Source organism: Macaca thibetana, chromosome 6 (genome assembly GCF_024542745.1).
Source record: "Macaca thibetana thibetana isolate TM-01 chromosome 6, ASM2454274v1, whole genome shotgun sequence".
Taxonomy (NCBI): Eukaryota; Metazoa; Chordata; class Mammalia; order Primates; family Cercopithecidae; genus Macaca; species Macaca thibetana.
The window spans coordinates 131122887-131143958 of record NC_065583.1 but is presented as its reverse complement, the minus strand read 5'-3'; the positions used below and the strand labels follow the sequence as shown (position 1 = coordinate 131143958).

Sequence of the window (21072 nt, the reverse complement as noted above, 5' to 3'; positions counted from 1 at the left end):
AGTGTTCCATTATTGGAACGCTAAGCATGTGGGAGTTATTTATATCCTACTGCTCAAGGTCATCGCCAAGGTCTGATTTTTCACACTTGTCTGCCTCCTGGGGGTACGTATTATCACGAGGCACACAGAGTCACTGCTGAAGATACTGGCATGCTGGGAGCTTGTCAAGAAGTTATGTGAGTTTTTGGAAACATTTTTGAAGCAATATCAAAAGACAGGTACGTATAGCTTTACTGCACTACATCCTATACTAGTAATTGTGCTGTAAAAAGAAAATACCGAAATTATTATTGTTGCATTAGTTATGGGTTTCACATTTTGTATGTTCCATTTTTGGAACACTCGGCAAAAACACTACCAATAGGACTAATCACTTTTTTGAGTTTTAGTCCCAAGATGTCTAAAACTCTAAGTTTACATGAAATAACCTTTAAAGACACATGACAGCATAGAAGCAAGTGCTATACTGATATAACCACTAGAAATGATACAGTACCTGTTTCTGATGAGGACTCAGGAGACGAAGAAGGTGGAACAGTAAATAATCTGCCAGGTTCTTTGTTGCGCGCAACTGCAAATCTTATAAAAGTGACTCTGATGCTGAGTCTGACTCAGATGATCTCTCATACGCACTTAAGTCTGACTCTCCTGACGAAGATCTATCTACGTCTACCGCGCAGCAACTTCCACCATCAAGGAGGAGGAAAGCGACAAAAATTGTTTGTAAATGGAAAAAAAGTGGACCTAACTGCACAACTTGTAGCATGTAGAGTTACAGAACCACCAAAGGATTTCTTCACCAAAATGAGAACTTCCACAGAAATTCTTGAACTTTTTCATGATAACGAAGTCGTTGAACTCTTTGTCAAGTACTCCAACTTACACGCTGAAGTAAGGGTATACATCTTGGCTTGACTAGCTCCAAATTCAGATATTTTCTGGGAATTATTTTTCTGAGTGGTTACATCTCAGTTCCTAGAAGCTGTAGGTTTTGAGAACAACAACAACAACAACAAAAACAGATGCACATAATGTACTGGTTATTGCTGCCATGAGACCTGACCGCTTTGAAACTAAATTTTCTAATTTGCATGTTGCTGGCAATGCAAATTTGGATCCAAGGGACAAATTTTCCAAGTTGCAACTTCTCATAAGCAAACGTAATGAGAGATGTATGAAATTTGTTCCAAATTAGACATATTTCAGCTTTAATGAACCCATGGTTCCTTATTTTGGTCGTCATGGGTGCAAACAAACAATTTATTCGGGGAAAGCCCATTCGGTTTGGCTGTAAGTTTTGTTGTGGTGCCACATGTCTGTACTACATTTGCTGCTTTCTCTCAAATCAGGGTAAAAACCCAAATACTAAATATGAAGAATATGGTGTTGGTGCATCACTTATTCATAAGTTTAGTGAGGGACTTATGCAAACCCTAGACAATATCATTTTGTATTCGATAACTTTTTCACCAGTATTGCACTTCTTGATATGTTCAGTTCAATGGGATATCAGGCAACAGGTACAATGAGAAAGAATCGCATTGACAAAGCCCCATTGGAATCAGATGTATCTGTAAATAAAAAAGAAATCATATACAATTATTGAATTGATGGCAAAGGCAATGTTGTCTGCAGATTGATATTTTCTTTATATATTTAAGTGCTCCAATGTTGGGTGCATATATATTTATGAGTGTTATATCCTCTTGCTGTATTGACTTCTTTATCATTATGTAATGACTTTTGTCTCTTGTTACAGTGTTTGGCTTAAAATCTATTTTATCTTATGTAAATATAGCGACTCTTACTCTTTCTTGGTTTCCATTTACATGGAATATTATCTTTCATCCCTATAGTTTTAGTCTATGTGTGCCTTTATGAGTGAAGTGTTTCTTGTTGGGTATTATTTTTCATCCATTAAGCTACTCTATTTCTCTGAATTGGAAAATTTAATCCAGTTACATTAAAGGTAGTTATTGACAGGTAATGACTTACTTCTGCCATGTTGTTGTTTGCTTTCTAGTTGCTTTGTAAGTTGTTTCTTCTTTTCTTCAACTCTTACTGTCTTCCTTTGTGGTTAAATGGCTTTGTCAAGTAGTATGTTTTGATTCCTCATTTTTTTTTTTAATTTTTAGTGTATTATTATAGGTTTTTGCTTTATGTTATCATGAAGCTTACAAAATATCTTATGACAAGTAATTGTAAGTGTATAAAAACTAAACTTTGATCATAAATGAAAGAAAAAGAATGTAAAGAAAAAAATCCTACACTTTATTGCCTCATACATATTTTGAAGTTTTTATTTATTTTTAAGTTTGTATATCTCATCCCTTAACACATAAATAAAATGTAATTTCGTAAATGCACCATGGAAAATAGTATTTAGGTTCCCCAAATATTAAAAATATGACTACCATATGATCCAGCAATTCCACTACTTGGTATATATCTAAATAAATAAGATCAGCATACTGAAGAAATATCTGCACACCTACATTTATTATATGGCACTATTTGCAGTAGTCAAAATATGGAATCAACCTAATTGTCCATCAAAAAATGAATGGATAAAGAAAATGCAGTATAATTGTACTATGAAATACTATTCTGCAATGAAAAATAACTAAAATTTTATCATTTGTGGCAACTTGGATGAGCCCGAAGGACATTATGTTAATGGAAATAAACCACACACACAAAGACAAATACCACATGATCTTACTCAGATGTAAAATTTTAAAAAGTTGATCTCATCAAAGTGGAAAATAGCATAGTCATTTTACTGGAAGCTTTGAAGGATTGAGGGTAGGGTGGATGGGGAAATGTTGATCAAAATGTACAAACTTGCAGTAATATAGGAGGAATGAATTCTAGTGTTCTGTTGCATAACAATGTGACTATAGTTAACAATTATATATTTCAAAGTAACTAGAAGAGAATATATTGAATACTGTCAGCACAAAGAAATGATTAGTGTTTGAGGTTATGGATATGCTAATTACCTTAGTTTGATCATTACACATTGTATACGTGTATTGAAACATCACACTGTTCCCTCAAAATATGTACAATTGTTATATCTAAATTAAATACAAAATGAAAGAAAACAAGAGAAAACCTGGAGAAATCACACATCTGGATTTTAAAATATATTTCATCGCTACAGTAATCAAAATTATATAGTACTGGCATAAAAACAACATACAGACCAATGGAAGAGAGCGGAGGTCTCAGAAATAATACCATGCTTGTACATTCAACTGATCTTTGACATAGGTGCAAATAACATGCAATGAAGAAAATGTCTGGTTAATAGGTAGTGCTGGGAAAATTGAAATATCCGCTTGTAAAATAATGAAATTGGACCCTGATCTTACCTTACATAGAATAATTAACTCACTGAGTTGTAGATATAAACATAAAGGGAAAGCTTCTTGACATTGATCTTGGCGATGATTTCTTGGGTATAATATGTACTGTTCTTATATGTACATCTTGTCCCCTATTGGCTTCAGGTACGAAATCTCTGCTCAGCTCTGCTTTACCATCTTCTTATTCCTAATAAATTCCAGAGAAGCAGCCATTATTTGAGCTATTTGGTCTCATGATAGAGAAAAAACAGCAAGAGAGATGGTAAAAGCAGGTGATGTATTTTATGGCTTTTTCAAGGAAATGGCACAATGTCACTTCTGCTAACATACCACTAGGCAAAAGAAACTACACGATCAACACCAGTGTCAGTTGGGCAGGAAGCACGTGCTTCACAGGAGTCACTGCAAGACACATCTTGCAGTGATCAAGATTGAGTAATACTCTTATAGGGAAGGAAAGAATAGTTAGAGGCAATAAGACAACTACTCTAGCACTCTGTAGACTCTAAGATATGGAGACATAACCCAAGGGTTAATTACCCTGAAAGTACTATAACAGAATAATTTAAAAGCAGCAACAATTGAGCATTTATTTCTCAATTTTCTAGTTATTCAATAAATGTTTATTGCATAGCTCTTAATGACAGGCATTTAGTTATACAAACTTTCACAGATATTAATCCTGAACTAATGAAATTATCACATAGTATGCAAATGGTAAGTAAGTAATAAGAACTTATTATGCATTGTGATACTGGTATGGAAGGCTAAGTACGTGGTATTCTTAATAGGAGCATGTGAAGGAAACTGCCTTGACTCGGGTGTAGCAAAAAACTGATCTTCACTTGAGAGGGTCATGAAACAGACCTGGAGTAAATCAGGAACTAGAAAACTTGAAAGTCAAAAGAACAATAAGAGACATTTAGGAAAATCAATTATAGGACTGCCTACACTAGATTTTTAATATAGTCTCTGAGGCTATGTACTATGTTTTAATGTAGGCCATTTTGTAATTTCCTTCAGTTCAGATTTTACTGTAAATATATTCTTCATTTATGATGTGGAAATAATAGAAAGTTTTCTATAAAAACCATTAACTTGGGAAATCAAGGTGCTGAAGCATGCTTAATAATGATAACAATTTAAATTTAATACTAAGAAAATGTGAGAAAATGTCAAAAATTAATGGATATGAAAAACTTTAGAAGGACTGCATGGTGCCCATTCATTTTTCATTTCATTGCTTATTTGAGAATAAAAAATATTTACTTTTTTAGTAACAATATATTTTCTATGAGTATTCTACATTAAATATGTTTAAAATATATATAAATTAATATATGAGTTTATATCAATAATTTTGTATTTGAATTGATAAAAAACAATTAGTGTATTTACTTAATACCTTGAAATAAAAAGATAAGCAGTAAAAAGTGTTAAAATATAAACCTAAGCCCACGTTAAACTTTTTTTTATCTAATATATTTGTGTGGATATAGAATATACCATGCATACTAATGGTATATTCATATATTTACATATACATGTACATTAACTATGTGAATTACAATATATAATGACTGCTCTGAAGTTACCCATAGAATACTAAAAAGACCTCTGACATAAGAACGCTGGAAAGAGGACTCCAACTAATTAGAGTTATAAAAGCATATGAGTAACAAAGCTGTCTGAGCATGAATTTTTTTTTAACGGAAAACTTTTAGAATACAATAATCTCTAAAGTTCTTTTAATATTTAACACTCTTTTATACAAAAAAAAAAAATTGAAAAATGGAAGCACAGAGTTTAGTTTTTCAGTTAGCAATGGACCAGATAGAAACACTGAAACTACTTTTTGTCGATTTATTCCAAGGAAGACCTTTATTTTTGTATTTTAAGCACTCTGGTTTTATCCACTGTCCTTGAATTGTTAGGAAGGGTACAAAAGTAAAATTTCTGTGTATCTATTTTATTCACTTCTTGACTTAATATGCCTGTATTTTACCACCTTTTCCCTTTCATTTCTTTGGAGCAATTCAGTCTAGTCTTTTTAATCTCCCCCTCATTCGGAGCACCTTCCTGTAGTATTACCCATGATTACAATCCTTTTCATTGTCCTTCACTGGACCTTTTCTATTTATGTCAGGTTTATTTGGAAATGAGGTGATCACAAATGAAAATTTTATTAAAACTTTATTAAAGGTGAAACTCAAAGCACTATGATGAGTGTTGTAGGTGAATACCATTTTAGAGTAAGAAATATCTATATTCTTAATAATTTTATATGTTAGCAAAGCAGTTAGGCACCTTCACAAATTTATCTGAAATACTGTAACAAAATACAGTCATAAAGTACTGTGGAGGAGAAATAATTTCTTTTGGAGGAGAGAGAATGATGATATAATCAGGAACATACATTCAATGCAGGAGAAACTTTCACTGTTATACTGCCACAGGCCATATCAATTCAGTAGTAAAACTTGAAACCTTTAGATATAAATATTAACATCCACCAGCCTTCATCATATTGAGAGGTGACAGTGTGCTAGCAGCCGTCACTCTCAGTGCCTCCTCGGCCTCTGCGTCCACTCTGGCGGCGCTTGAGGAGCCCTGCAGCCTGCCACGGAACCGTGGAAGCCCCTCTCTGGCCTGGCTGAGGCAGTAGCCACCTCCCTCTGCTTGGGGGGAGGTGTGGAGGGAGAGGCATGGGCGGGAACCAGGGCTGCGCGTGGCGCTCGCGGGCCAGTGTGAGTTCCCCCGCTGGGGGCGTGGGGCGGCGGGCGCTGGGCGGCCACAGTGGCAGGCCCTGGGCAGTGAGGGGCTTAGCACTGAGGCCAGCAGCTGAGGAAGTTCCACAGGGTCCCCCGGCACTGCCCGCCCACATGCACCACGCTTGAATTCTCACCGGGCCTCAGCCGCCTCCCAGTAGAGCAGGGCTCAGGACATGCAGTCCGCCATGTCTGAGCCTCCCTCTCCCCACTCCCCGGTGGGCTCCTGCAGTCCAAGCCTCCCCGAGGGGTGCCGCCGCCTGCTCCGTGGCGCCCAGTCCCATCAACTGCCGAAGGGTTGAGGAGTGCAGGCACCGCTTGGGACTGGCAGGCAGCTCTGCCTGCAGCTCCAGGTGCAAGATCCACTAGGTGAAGCCAGTTGTGCTCCTGAGCCTAGTGGGGACTTGGAGAACATTTATGTATAGCTAATCAGCACTCTGTGTCTAGCTCAGGGGTTTGTGAATACACCAATTCGTACTCTGTATCTAGCTAACCTAGCGGGACTTGGAGAACTTTTCTGTCTAGCACTCTGTGTCTAGCTCAAGGATTGTAAATGCACCAATCAGCACTCTGTCAAAACGGACCAATGAGCTCTCTGTAAAATAGACCAATCAGCTGTCTGTAAAATGGACCAATCAGCAGGATGTGGGTGGGGTCAGATAAGGGAATAAAGGCAGGCAGGCTGCCCCAGTCAGCAGTGGCAGCCCCCGGGGCCCGTTCCACACAGTAGGGGCTTTGTTTTTTCACTCTTTGCAATAAATCTTGCTGCTGCTTACTCTTTGGGTCCATGCTGCCTTTATGAGCTGTAACACTCAACGCGAAGGTCTGCAGCTTCACTCTGGGAGCCAGGGAGACCACGAACCCACTGGGAAGAAGGGACAACTCCAGAGGCACCACCTTTAAGAGCTGTAACACTCACCGCGAAGGTCTGCAGGTTCACTCCTGAAGCCAGCGAGACCACGACCCCACCAGAAGGAAGAAATTCTGGACACACCATCTTTAAGAACTATAACACTTGCCGCGATGGTCCACGGCTTCATTCTTGAGGTTAGTGAGACCAAGAACCCACCAATTCTGGATATAATATAAGCATCAAATAAAGAAACAATACTTATAAAATGTAGGTTCTTATTTCTGTAGCTGATAATACTCCCCAAGTTGATGTTAATACCCTTCCTTTTTATACAACCATTCTGAGTCTCCTTATCCATTGTTATTTGATTGGCTGAAACAATTATATAAATTTGATTCCCACGGGATTCATGTCTTGGTGGTCCCATAGGTTTTGGTTTGTCATACCTGGCTACTGCCAATACAGTACATAGAATACATGGCTGTCCTCTCCATGATAGTAAGAATCGATGTAATCAACCTTCCACCAAGATGTTGACCACTAATGGAAGACCATGGTGTCTTGGGTTATAGTTTTGGATTATAGTTTTGGGCTTTGGTGTTGGAAGGTTGGACAATAGATAGCATTGGAGGATCTGCTTTGGTGAAGGAAAGTCGGTCCCATAAAACTATGCATAGTCCATCCTTCCATCACAGAAGTTTTGTACATAGACCCATTGAGCAATCAGTGTGACTTGGAAGAGAGGTTTACTGAAATTCAAAAGACCAGTTTTCTTATACATGGATTGATAGTATTCTCTGCCATGAATATCTTGTCAAGGTCATTAATTCATGCTACGGACATCAAATTCTGTGCCCTTCCTGATAGGCTCATTCACATATCTGTCTGACAGACTGTCTTGCTTCAACCTTCTAATCACAAACTCCCAAAATTTCTGATAGTTTGACCAATGCATTACCCACTACCCATGAATTAACTTACAATTCAGGTTATGTCAACATTTACACAAAACAGAATCCTAAGCATTACCCAAGTTATTCCAGTTAGGAAGATTTCTCTTCACCACTGTATTTTAGGTTTGTCTATGAGAGAGGCTTTAGTGAAGTGATGATCTGTTAACAGCTGCGGCCAGCATCCCACACAGAATCATCTGCGTCACACTTGCACTTTTTCCTCCTTTAATCTGGTGATGTATAACTTCCATGGTATGAAAATTGTGAGTTGACAGAAAGGTGGTGAGGCAGGATAAATATGTATCATGGGAATATGAGCCAATTTTATGGTAATAGATGTGTACCTTCCACAGGAGCTTAAGCCTAAACTAATACATATCGTATTCATTTAAGAAGGGTATGCTGTGGCTGGGCGCGGTGGCTCACGCCTGTAATCCCAGCACTCTGGGAGGCCAAGGCGGGTGGATCATGAGGTCAGAAGATCGAGACCACCCTAGCTAACACGGTGAAACCCCATCTCTACTAAAATACAAAAAATTAGCCGGGCGTCGTGGTGGGCGCCTGTAATCCCAACTACTCGGGAGGTTGACAGGAGAATGGCATGAACCCAGGAGGCGGAGCTTGCAGTGAGCCGGGATCGCGCCAATGCACTCCAGCCTGGATGACAGAGCCAGACTCTGTTTCAAAACAAAACAAAACAAAACAAAAAAGAAGGGTATACTGCTATATATGTGGAAATGTATAATTTGTTGTACCACATAACACTCAAAAGGAAATTTGTATTACATGGTCACTTGGTATCTCCTGATCAGATATTAATTCTCTATCAGGAGTCATTGAAGGTCAAAGTTACTTTTCAAATAATGTCAGAATTGTTCTCTATTAGCCTTACTAATAGAGACTCAATGCAGTATACCTATCTTCCAAAACTATTTCAGAAATAATAGGGTCAATTGTGCCATAGGTTTAAATGACAGAGAAGCTTGAATGTCAGCCCTTTGCTGCTGAGACACCTTCTTTGGTCTCAACCACATCAAAACTAGCAATACTTTGAGTTATTCATTAATAGGTTGATCAGCACACTCAGATATGACATATGTTGCTTCCAAAATCATATATGTTGCCCACAAGCATTGTGCAAGGAGAAGCAAATTGTTTATGTATTTAAGTGGGATATTTAATGCACATCAGACCAAAGGATCCAAAAGTAGAATTGCTAGGTACCTCAATATTTTTGGGGTTTAGCTCCCATCCTCAGACCTAAATGCATTTTACTGATCCATCTATATTGTTTGCTATTTTATATTTTCCATATCTAACTGGCATGATTTTGTCAATGTGATGGGCTATTGTGATGCTCTATGTGAAATTAAGACAATCAAATTCCTCTAGACCATGATATACTGGAGAACAAATTTATAGTGCTCTCCCTGCTCTTGATTATCTTAACTCATCAGGATTGAAAAAAGTTGGAAGTAAATTGCTGTATACCACCTTATAGTGATTGGCTTTATTTGCTCAAGTAAGATATCACATATACAGCCAGCAGCTGCCATCAGCAGCAATACCCCATATTGACATCAATCTAGTTACTCTACAACTTGATGAACCTGGTGTTTGCCACCAGAAATGTGAATTAAAGGGAATATGATATAATTTCAACTCCTGTATTTTTAAAAGCACTAATGATACTATTTGTATTCACCATCTCCTTGGATTTGATATTGTTTTGGTTTCATTCTGGCCAGTGAGTGGTGGAGTATTTCCACTGGCTTCCACTTGCCTTGTCTTACTGTAAGAATGCCTGGTTTTCTGGTTAGTAAAACAATGTGGGAACTAATGACTGGAAGCAAGCACTGGAATTGTGTGTTAATTACTGCTATACATTCTAGTACCAGGGAAGTATATACAGAAATAGTTTGGGGTTTATGGCATTCAATTAAAGTTTCAAAGATATGCAGAAGCTGAGAATCAGTAATCAAAAACTCTCAGATGATCTGTGAATCTCCTTTTCCTCAGTGCATAGTACTGGAAAAATGGCCATAGAGTTTTTCTGGAAAAGGCTTGAAGGAAGCTTTTGAGTATACTTTTAGCCAAACTACAGGGTCATTTCTCAGAAGGAAGTGGTCTCAATCATGGAAATAATAGGTTTAAAAATTGGCTTATGTCTAAAAACTGAGTAAAAGACTGTGAATCTCCATGGTGCGTTTCATCAGATTCCCCTCACAATCATTTTTCTGCATATAAAGGTCTGGAAGCCACCTGGTACAGGGGCTGTGATCAGTTAGACATTTCCCTAGAGTCCTGTGAACTGGAACACATTATCCCTCCATTTCTGTAGTTCATAAGAGAAATAGTGTTCACTTTTGCTCAGAGGAAGACAATGACCTTATGATGTATAACACTTAGTTCTCTCTTTAAGACAATCTGCAACAGCATAGGAAAGGTGACTTTGTGTTTTTATCTGTCACATTTTGCATTCATTGAGACATTCACACTGAGGCCACACTTCCTCCAGAACACTCCAAGCTAGTGAATGACTCAGCTTTGCAGGAGTAATAAAGCCAGGTCACTGCTGCCCAAGACATTCACCTCAGTATTTGTTATTGTTTGTCTTTTTTATAATGTTCATAATTACAGGTGTGAGGTGATATCTCACTGTGGTTTTGATTTACAATAATTTGATGGTTAGTAATTTTGAGCATTTTTACATAAAAATTTTGGCCACTTGTATATCTTCTTTTGATAAATGTCTATTTAGTGGTTTTCCTAATTTAAAAAATGAAAGTATTCTTTTTTTTTTTTTTTTTGCTATGGCGTTTCTATAAATCATAGATATTAATCTTTTGGCAGATACATTAATAATCTGTGATTTTTTTTTCTGCCATTCTGAATGTTGTCTCTTCACTCTGGTAATTATTTTCTTTGATATGTGGAAGGGTTATAGTTTGACATAATACCATTTGTCTATCATTGTTCTTGTTGCCTGGGCTTTTGAGGTCCTATCCCCAAAAATATTTACCCAGAGCCATGTCATCAAGTGTTTCACCCAAGTTTTCTTCTAGTAGCTTTATCATTTCAGGTCTTATGTTTAAGTCTTTAGTTCATTTTGAGTTGATTTGTATACGGTGATAGTCCAGTTTCATCCTTCTACGTGTCAATATCCAGTTTTCCCAGTCCAGTTATTTAAAAGGTTGTTCTTTACCTGATGTGCATTCTTAGATTCTTTATTTAAAATCAGTTGATTATAAATGTGTGGTTTTATTTCTGGGTTCTTTATTTCTGTTGCATTGCTCTATGTTTCCATTTTTATACCGGTCCTATACTGTTTTGATTACTATACCTTTGTGGTATATTTTAAAGTCAGGTATTGTGATGCCTCCAGCTTTGTTCTTTCTGTTTCAGATTGCTTTGGATATTATAATAATTATAATTTTACTCTTTTAGGAGATTTATGTTACTTCAATGAATATACTTGCATTAGGGCTTTGGTAATTTAGCATTTAGTAAGAATTCCGTGTGTGTATTCCTAGACAAAGAATTGTTGGATTGTGGAATAGATGCATTTTAAGTTTTCCAGGTGTTTTAAATTTTCACACAACCTTGATGTATTATTTGCTCCAGAAGTGTGGGTGTTCCTTCTACTTTTTCACTAGGTAGTTGAACCCAGTATTTTTCAACTTTAATTTTAAGGCCAATCTGAAGGGGAAAAAAAAAGCAAAATACCATTTATTTATTTTTATTTTATTTTACTGATTAACAGGTGGTGTTTTCTGTCCCATTTCCATATATAAAACTGGCTGTTTCTCTTTATTTGTAAATTACCTATTTATATGATTTGCCCATTCATGATAGAGCATTTTTTTATATTGAGTAAGATTTTGTTTCTTCTAATAATAGTGTAAAATGCTTCATAAAGATAACCAGAAGATATCAGCAATATTTCAAACCCTTCTAACATTACTTTACTATATTATCTCTTAATTTGTATTTGTAGATATACATTAATACATGTCATGCAATCTTGATTTTTGGTATCATAAAATCTGTTTTTCCCTTTATATCCCAAATAAAAACTATTTGAGAAAAAAAATGTATTTCTTGAATATAATGTCATTGTGTCATATATATAGTCAAATATATAATGTCAATGTTATGTCACTATACATTTTCTAAAATGTCTTGTTTTTTGTACATATTAGAATTCATTTAAAACTACTTAGTGTCATAAAAAGTAAATATACATGACAAGAGAAATTTCTCTCTCAAAAAATTACTTTTTAACAATGTTTCATCTCCATACTTTAAACCAGCTGCTTTTTGAAATCTATATCTAAACAGACTTTGCAGCTAGTAACACAGTTACATTTTTTGTATCAGGCAATAAAAGTGTTGTTTTAATGAAAATGTTCTTTTAATACATATTATATAAAATGTTAAGTGCTGAGTTTTTTACCACTTATTTTAAAGTTCAGTGTTTACCTAGTTTTGGCCTCCAAAACCAAGTAAACCTGAAATCAACAAGTGAATTGAAATAATGTGCCAGCAAATAATTAAATACATTTTTATTTATTTACTGAGAATATTTTTTTAAAGCACAGATATATTATGACACAGAATACTGTGGTTTTAAGACTGAAGCACAAATGAAAAATATCTTCTCTGACCTGACTGTGACTTCATCTATTTCCTACGTGTCTAGTTTGTCTCCAGGTGGCAAACTAAATATGAAAGTCAGTTTTTGACCATGTTAAGAAGAGGAGAGGTGTGTGCGGGGGAGGTTGTAGGATGGGGTTTCCTTAATATCTTCACTTTACTTCACATGTAATCTTTGGAATGTTCCTCTAATAATCCTGGTGTTTTTCATACTTATTGTTTCCGTTTGAACTTATTATAGAAAGAACATAGTGCCCTTTAGAGTTTCTTTCAAAATCTATTTTTTTCTTTTCATTAATATCCTAAAATATAAATGTCCCATTTCAGCCAGTCTTCCTAAGAGATGCTATCATCAGTGCCCTCACAGGACTCTTGCACTGATGTTTCAAAAAATAACTCCCAAATGACTCATAAGTCAATTATTATGGTAGGAATGACCAATATTATTTTTTGATGTTCTATATAGATAAAATATCGGGAACAGTATGATATATGGTATAGTATTTTACCAAACTAATATTAAACAAAGCAAAATAAACCATTCCTTTCTCTAATGAGTATTTCATTGACCATAAGTGCTAATATTTTGATATGCTGACAAATATTGGGCAAAGTTATATGTAGGATTTTGACTTACTGATTATAGGAATGATTGGTATGAATTTTTTTTCCTGGACTATTTCTGGCAAAAAAACATGTGTACAGTTACAGATAGACCAAAAGAGTTTTAATTAATATAACACAACCACAACATTTCCATCTCCAAAGAATTTAGCCCATTTTAAGTAATCCTCTCCTTAAAGATCTGAATGAATTATCCTGTCTTTACTGTGTGATTGCTGTTTTTCTATTATAGTATCTACCCATTTCTACCTGCTATTTCTATTTTGTTTGGAGTTTCTTTCTTGATATAATATATTTATACTTACTGGTATTACCCTGTGTCTATATGATATCTACATCTTTATTTTTCTTATTAATAGATTTTAAATTTTTTAAGTAAAGAATTCGAACATACACACATTTTATGGTTACAATGATCTTGTTTTATAATCTAGAATTAACTGCTTTTATATTTTCCTTCTGTTTATATTTTTAGTTATTGATATATTTATTCAATAAATATATTCTTCAAAAATGTATACGCTCAAAACTGAAAATAAATGTTTAATTTTTTAGTTAACTGGATTTTACTGTTCATTTCAATTAATTCTTACAAACTATATTTTTACTGTTTAAAATATGTAACTGTGTAGTTCCCTGTAGATGCTGTAACAAAACTTGGTGGATTAAAGCAGTTGAAATTTATTCTCTTAAATTCTGATAAGCAGAAATATGAAATTATTCTTAGCCAGAAGCTCTAGCAAACAATTCATTCCTTGCCTTTTCCAGTTTCTGGTGTTTCCCCGCGTATTTAATTTATTTTTATTTTTTCATTTCAGATTTTATCTTAGATTCAGGGGGTACACATGCAAGTTTGTTACCTGGGTATATTGTGTGATGCTGAGGTTTGGAGTACAAATAATCCCATCACCCACCTACTAAGAATAGTAATCACGTTATTTTTTTCCACAATTTCCTCTTTCCTTCCCTCCCTATTCTGTTTGTACCTAGTGTTTATTGTTGCCATCTTTATATTCATGAGTATCTGATGTTTAATTCACACTTCTAGGTGACAACATGTGGATTTAATTTTCTTTATCTGCATTGATTCACTTAGCATACTGACCTACAGGTGCATCCAGGTTGCTGTAAAGAACATGATTTTGTTCTTTTTTATGGTTACACAGTATTTCATGCTGTATATGTACCACATTTTCTAATTCAATCGTCCATTGATGGGCATCGAGGTTGATTCCATGTCTTCACTATTATGAATAGTGCTATGATGAATATACACATGCATGTGTCTTTTGGTACAATTTATTTTCTTTTGGATATATACCCAGTACTGGGATTGCTGGACTGAATGGTAGTTAGTTCTATTTTAGGTTCTTTGAGAAATCACCTAACTTCTTTCCACAGTAGCTGGGCCAACTTACATTTTCACCAAAAGTGTATAAGCATTCCCTGTTCTCTGTAGCCTTGCCAACATCCGTTGTTTTTATTTATTTATTCATTTATTTATTTATTTATTTGACTTTTTAATAATAACCATGCTGACTGGTATGAGGTGGTATGTCATTGTGGTTTTGATTTGCATTTATCTGATGATTACTGATGCTGAACATTTTTTCATATTTTTTTGGCCACTTTTATGTCTCCTTTAAATTATGTCTCCTTTTATGTCTCCTTTATATTGTTTGACTACTCTTTAATGGAATTGTTTGCTTTTTTCTTGTAATTTTTTAAAGTTCCTTATACATGATGAATATTAGACTTTTGTCAGATGTAAAATTTACAACTATTTTCTCCAATTCTGTAAGTTGTCTGTTTGCTCTGTTGATAGTTTCTTTTGATTTGCAAAGCTCTTAAGTTAGATTAGATCCCACATGTCAAGTTTTGTTTTTGATGCAAATTAATTTTGGCCTCATCACTCTAATCTTCAAGGCCAGCATTTTCAAATGTCTCTCTTCATCTTTACGTGGTCTTCTTCCTGTGTGTTACATCTCCCTTTCCCTTTCTTGTACTAGTACCTCTCATGTCATTTAGTATTCATCTAGATAATTCAGGATAAGACTCATCTCAATGTCTTTAGGTTAATCACATCTGTAAACATCCACCTGTAAACAAAAACAAGGGAACATTCGCAGGTTCCAAAGATCAAGACATGACTATTTTCTGGGAGTACTTTTTTTAAGCCTACTATAGTTATAATAATTTATATTTATTTATTAATTTATTGGTTTATGATCTACATTTTTATTATGTTTACTTTGCTGAAATGTAATGCAAATGAAATGCAGATAGTAATCATTTGACTCACCTATTTGTTTTTGTCCTCATTATTTATTCTTCATATTTTATTTTTTATTTGAGGCAAGTTTCCTGTATTCTTTTTAAAATTGTTTATTGATACATTATAATTGTACATATTTATAGAGTACATGTGACATTTCAATACATGCATATGGTATATAATGATTAAGTCAGGGTATTTAGGATATCTATCAACTCAAACATTTATTTATTTGTGTTAGAAATATTTCAATTTCTCTCATTTAATTATTTTGAAGTATACAGTGAATTACTATTAACTATAGTCACTTTACTGTGGTACTGAACACTAGAACTTATTTTTTCTATCTAACTGTATGTTTGTACCCATTAAACAACCACTCTTATTCTCTTCTCCCCACCCCATTCCCACCATTCCCAGCCTCTGATAATCATAATTCTACTCTCTATTTCCATAAGATTAAATTTTTAACTTCCTACACATAAGTGAGAACAAGTGATACTTACCCAACAATATGTGCCTAGCTTATTTCAGTAAACGTAATGACTTCCAGTTCTATCCATGCCACTGCAAATTACTGCATTTAATTTTTTTTTTTTATGGTGGAATGTTTTTCCATTACACATGTGTAGCACATTTTATTTCCTTGTTCACTTATTGATGGGCAGAGGTTGATTCCATATCTTGTCTACTGTGAATAATGCTGCAGTTAACATTAGGTGTAGGTATCCCTTTGATATATTGGTTTCCTTTTCTTTGGAAAAATACCCAATAGTGGTATAGCTAGATGGTATGATAGTCCTATATTTAGTTTTTTGAGAAACTTCTAAATTGCTTTTCAAAATGACTGTATTCATTTACATTCTCACCACAATGTATAGTTCTCTTTCATCTCAGTCTTTCCAGCATTCGTTATTTTTTGAACTTTTTGATAATAGCTATTTTAACTCAGTTAAGGTGTTATATCATTGATTTACTGTTTCTGTCCTCATTATTTGTATTCTTGATTTGTATTTTCCTAATGAGGAGTGATGTTGAGCCTTTTTATATGCCTGTTGGTTATTTTTATGTTTCCTTTTGAGAACTATCTATTTTTTTTTAAGTTTATTTATTATTATTATACTTTAAGTTGTAGGGTACATGTGCATAACGTGCAGGTTTGTTACATATGTATACTTGTGCCATGTTGGTGTGCTGCACCCATCAACTCGTCATTTACATCAGGTATAGCTCCCAATGCAATCCCTCCCCCCTCCCCCCTCCCCATGATAGGCCCCGGTGTGTGATGTTCCCCTTCCTGAGTCCAAGTGATCTCATTGTTCAGTTCCCACCTATGAGTGAGAACATGCGGTGTTTGGTTTTCTGTTCTTGTGATAGTTTGCTAAGAATGATGGTTTCAAGCTGCATCCATGTCCCTACAAAGGACACAAACTCATCCTTTTTGATGTCTGCATAGTATTCCATGGTGTATATGTGCCACATTTTCTTAATCCAATCTGTTACTGATGGACATTTGGGTTGATTCCAAGTCTTTGCTATTGTGAATAGTGCTGCAATAAACATACGTGTGCATGTGTCTTTATAGCAGCATGATTTATAATCCTTTGGGTATATACCCAGTAATGGGATGGCTGGGTCATATGGTACATCTAGTTCTAGATCCTTGAGGAATCGCCATACTGTTTTCCATAATGGTTGAACTAGTTTACAATCCCACCAACAGTGTAAAAGTGTTCCTGTTTCTCCACATCCTCTCCAGCACCTGTTGTTTCCTGACTTTTTAATGATCGCCATTCTAAGTGGTGTGAGATGGTATCTCATTGTGGATTTGATTTGCATTTCTCTGATGGCCAGTGATGATGAGCATTTTTTCATGTGTCTGTTGGCTGTATGAATGTCTTCTTTTGAGAAATGTCTGTTCATATCCTTTGCCCACTTTTTGATGGGGTTGTTTGTTTTTTTCTTGTAAATTTGTTTGAGTGCTTTGTAGGTTCTGGATATTAGCCCTTTGTCAGATGAGTAGATTGCAAAAATTTTCTCCCATTCTGTAGGTTGCCTGTTCACTCTGATGGTAGTTTCTTTTGCTGTGCAGAAGCTCTTTAGTTTAATGAGATCCCATTTGTCAATTTTGGCTTTTGCTGCCGTTGCTTTTGGTGTTTTAGACATGAAGTCTTTGCCCATGCCTATGTCCTGAATGGTACTACCTAGGTTTTCGTCTAGGATTTTTATGGTATTAGGTCTAACATTTAAGTCTCTAATCCATCTTGAATTAATTTTCGTATAAGGAGTAAGGAAAGGATCCAGTTTCAGCTTTCTACTTATGGCTAGCCAATTTTCCCAGCACCATTTATTAAATAGGGAATCCTTTCCCCATTTCTTGTTTCTCTCAGGTTTGTCAAAGATCACATGGCTGTAGATGTGTGGTATTATTTCTGAGGACTCTGTTCTGTTCCATTGGTCTATATCTCTGTTTTGGTACCAGTACCATGCTGTTTTGGTTACTGTAGCCTTGTAGTATAGTTTGAAGTCAGGTAGCGTGATGCCTCCAGCTTTGTTCTTTTGACTTAGGATTGTCTTGGAGATGCGGGCTCTTTTTTGGTTCCAGATGAACTTTAAAGCAGTTTTTTCCAATTCTGTGAAGAAAGTCATTGGTAGCTTGATGGGGATGGCATTGAATCTATAAATAACCTTGGGCAGTATGGCCATTTTCAGGATATTGATTTTTCCTATCCATGAGCATGGTATGTTCTTCCATTTGTTTGTGTCCTCTTTTATTTCACTGAGCAGTGGTTTGTAGTTCTCCTTGAAGAGGTCCTTTACATCCCTTGTAAGTTGGATTCCTAGGTATTTGATTCTCTTTGAAGCAATTGTGAATGGAAGTTCATTCATGATTTGGCTCTCTGTTTGTCTGTTACTGGTGTATAAGAATGCTTGTGATTTTTGCGCATTAATTTTGTATCCTGAGACTTTGCTGAAGTTGCTTATCAGCTTAAGGAGATTTTGGGCTGAGACAATGGGGTTTTCTAAATATACAATCATGTCATCTGCAAACAGGGACAATTTGACTTCTTCTTTTCCTAACTGAATACCCTTGATTTCTTTCTCTTGCCTGATTGCCCTAGCCAGAACTTCCAACACTATGTTGAATAGGAGTGGTGAGAGAGTGCATCCCTGTCTTGTGCCAGTTTTCAAAGGGAATTTTTCCAGTTTTTGCCCATTCAGTATGATATTGGCTGTGGGTTTGTCATAAATAGCTCTTATTATTTTGAGGCACGTTCCATCAATACCGAATTTATTGAGCATTTTTAGCATGAAGGGCTGTTGAATTTTGTCAAAAGCCTTTTCTGCATCTATTGAGATAATCATGTGGTTCTTGTCTTTGGTTCTGTTTATATGCTGGATTATGTTTATTGATTTGCGAATGTTGAACCAGCCTTGCATCCCAGGGATGAAGCCCACTTGATCATGGTGGATAAGCTTTTTGATGTGTTGCTGAATCCGGTTTGCCAGTATTTTATTGAGGATTTTTGCATCGATGTTCATCAGGGATATTGGTCTAAAATTCTCTTTTTTTGTTGTGTCTCTGCCAGGCTTTGGTATCAGGATGATGTTGGCCTCATAAAATGAGTTAGGGAGAATTCCCTCTTTTTCTATTGATTGGAATAGTTTCAGAAGGAATGGTACCAACTCCTCCTTGTACCTCTGGTAGAATTCAGCTGTGAATCCATCTGGTCCTGGACTTTTTTTGGTTGGTAGGCTATTAATTATTGCCTCAATTTCAGAGCCTGCTATTGGTCTATTAAATCTTTGCTTACTTTTTAATGGGATTTTTTTTTGTTTATTGATTGAATGATTGCTTTTGACTTATTTAGTTTTCTCTTATTTTCTTGATATTAATTCTATTTGAGATGAATAGTTTGAAGTATTTTCTCCCATTCTACAGTTGTCTCAACTCTATTAATAGTTTCTTTTACTGTGCAGAATCTTTTTATTTTAATATAGCTGAGATGGTCGTATGGTATTTGTGCTTCATTCTGCTGATGTCATGTATTAAATTTATTAATTTGCATATCTTGAACAATCCTCATATTTATGGGATAAATCCTACTTGATCAGAGTGTGTTATCTTTTGGATATGCTGCTTAATTTGGTTTAGTAGTATTGTGTTGAGGATTTTTGCATCTATGGTCATAGATTTTGAGATTTTGTGTTTCCATTTTCATTTGGTTCAAAAACATTTTAAAATTATCTTCTTAATTTATTCATGGACCCACTGGTTGTTCAGGAGTCTGTATGTAATTATACAGTTTCCAAAGTTCCACTTATTATTAATTCTAAATTTATTTCATTATTGTGAAAAATAGTTTGGGTATGATTTTGACTTTTTATAAATATGTTGGCTTGTTTTGTTTCATAACATATGATGTATCCCAGAGCATGTTCTGTGTCCTGATGAGAAGAAAATGTACTCTGCAACTATTGGATAAAATGTTATGTAACTTTTTGTTAAGTCCATTGTTTTTGTAACACAGTTTAAGTCCTATGTTCCTTTGTTGATTTTCTGTTTATATGATCTGTCTAATGCTGAAAGTGGGATATTAAAGTGCCCTACTATTATTGTATTGAAGTTTATCACTCTCATTTTCTCTAGACATGTTTTCTTTATATATTTGGTCTTCTAGTGTTGAATGCATAGATATTCACATTTGCTTGGTGAATTTATCTCTTTATCATTATATAAAGACCATCTTTGTCTCTTTTCATGTTTTTGTTTAAAGTTTTTTTTTTGTTTGTTTGTTTATAAGCATGGTCATTCCTGCACAATGTTGGTTTCTGTTTGTGTGGATTCCTAAATTTTATCCCTTCACTTTCAGTTTATGTGCATCTTTACAGGAGAAGTGAGTTTTTTGTAGGCAGCATATTTTGGGGTCTTGATTTTTAATCCATTAAACCAACATGCATCTTTAAATTGGAATATTTAAAGCATTTACATTCAAGGTTGTTGTTCACAGGGATGGACTTACTCCTGTCATTTAATTCATCATTTTTGTATTGTTTGGTATATGATTTATTTCTTTTTATTGTTTACCGACAGAATTTGCAGAACTTTTGTAGTAGCGATGTGTGACTCCCTTTTTTTCTCAGTCATGTTATCTTCTTTTCCAGTAAATTTTATATTTTCATGTTTTTTCATAATTGCAGATACTGTTTTTTTGTTTTCAGATGATGACCCCCTTATTAAACATCTCTTGTAGAACCAGTCTAGTTTGATATATTGCCTGTTTTCTTTCTTATGAATACTTTATTTCTTCTTCATTTATTAAGGATAGGTTTGCTGAGTACAGTAGTGTTGGTTGACACTGTTTTTCTTTCAGAACTTTGAAAACATCATCCCATTTTCTCCTGAGCTGAGGTTCTTGCTGAGAAATCCACTATTAGTCTGATAAAGCGTCTATTTTATGTGATACTATTTTTAGAATTCTCCCTTTGTCTTTGATACCTGTAATGTTCATTGGAAAAGGCATTTTTGGTACTTCAGAGAAGACTTTTATGGACTGACTTTATTTGGATA

General features: G+C 35.1%; 1 pseudogene; it reads left to right on the top strand.

Annotated features, from left to right (window-relative positions):
* The first annotated feature begins 396 nt into the window (after window positions 1-396).
* LOC126956182 (piggyBac transposable element-derived protein 3-like) lies at window positions 397-1660 on the top strand (annotated as a pseudogene).
* Window positions 1661-21072: the final 19412 nt, after the last annotated feature.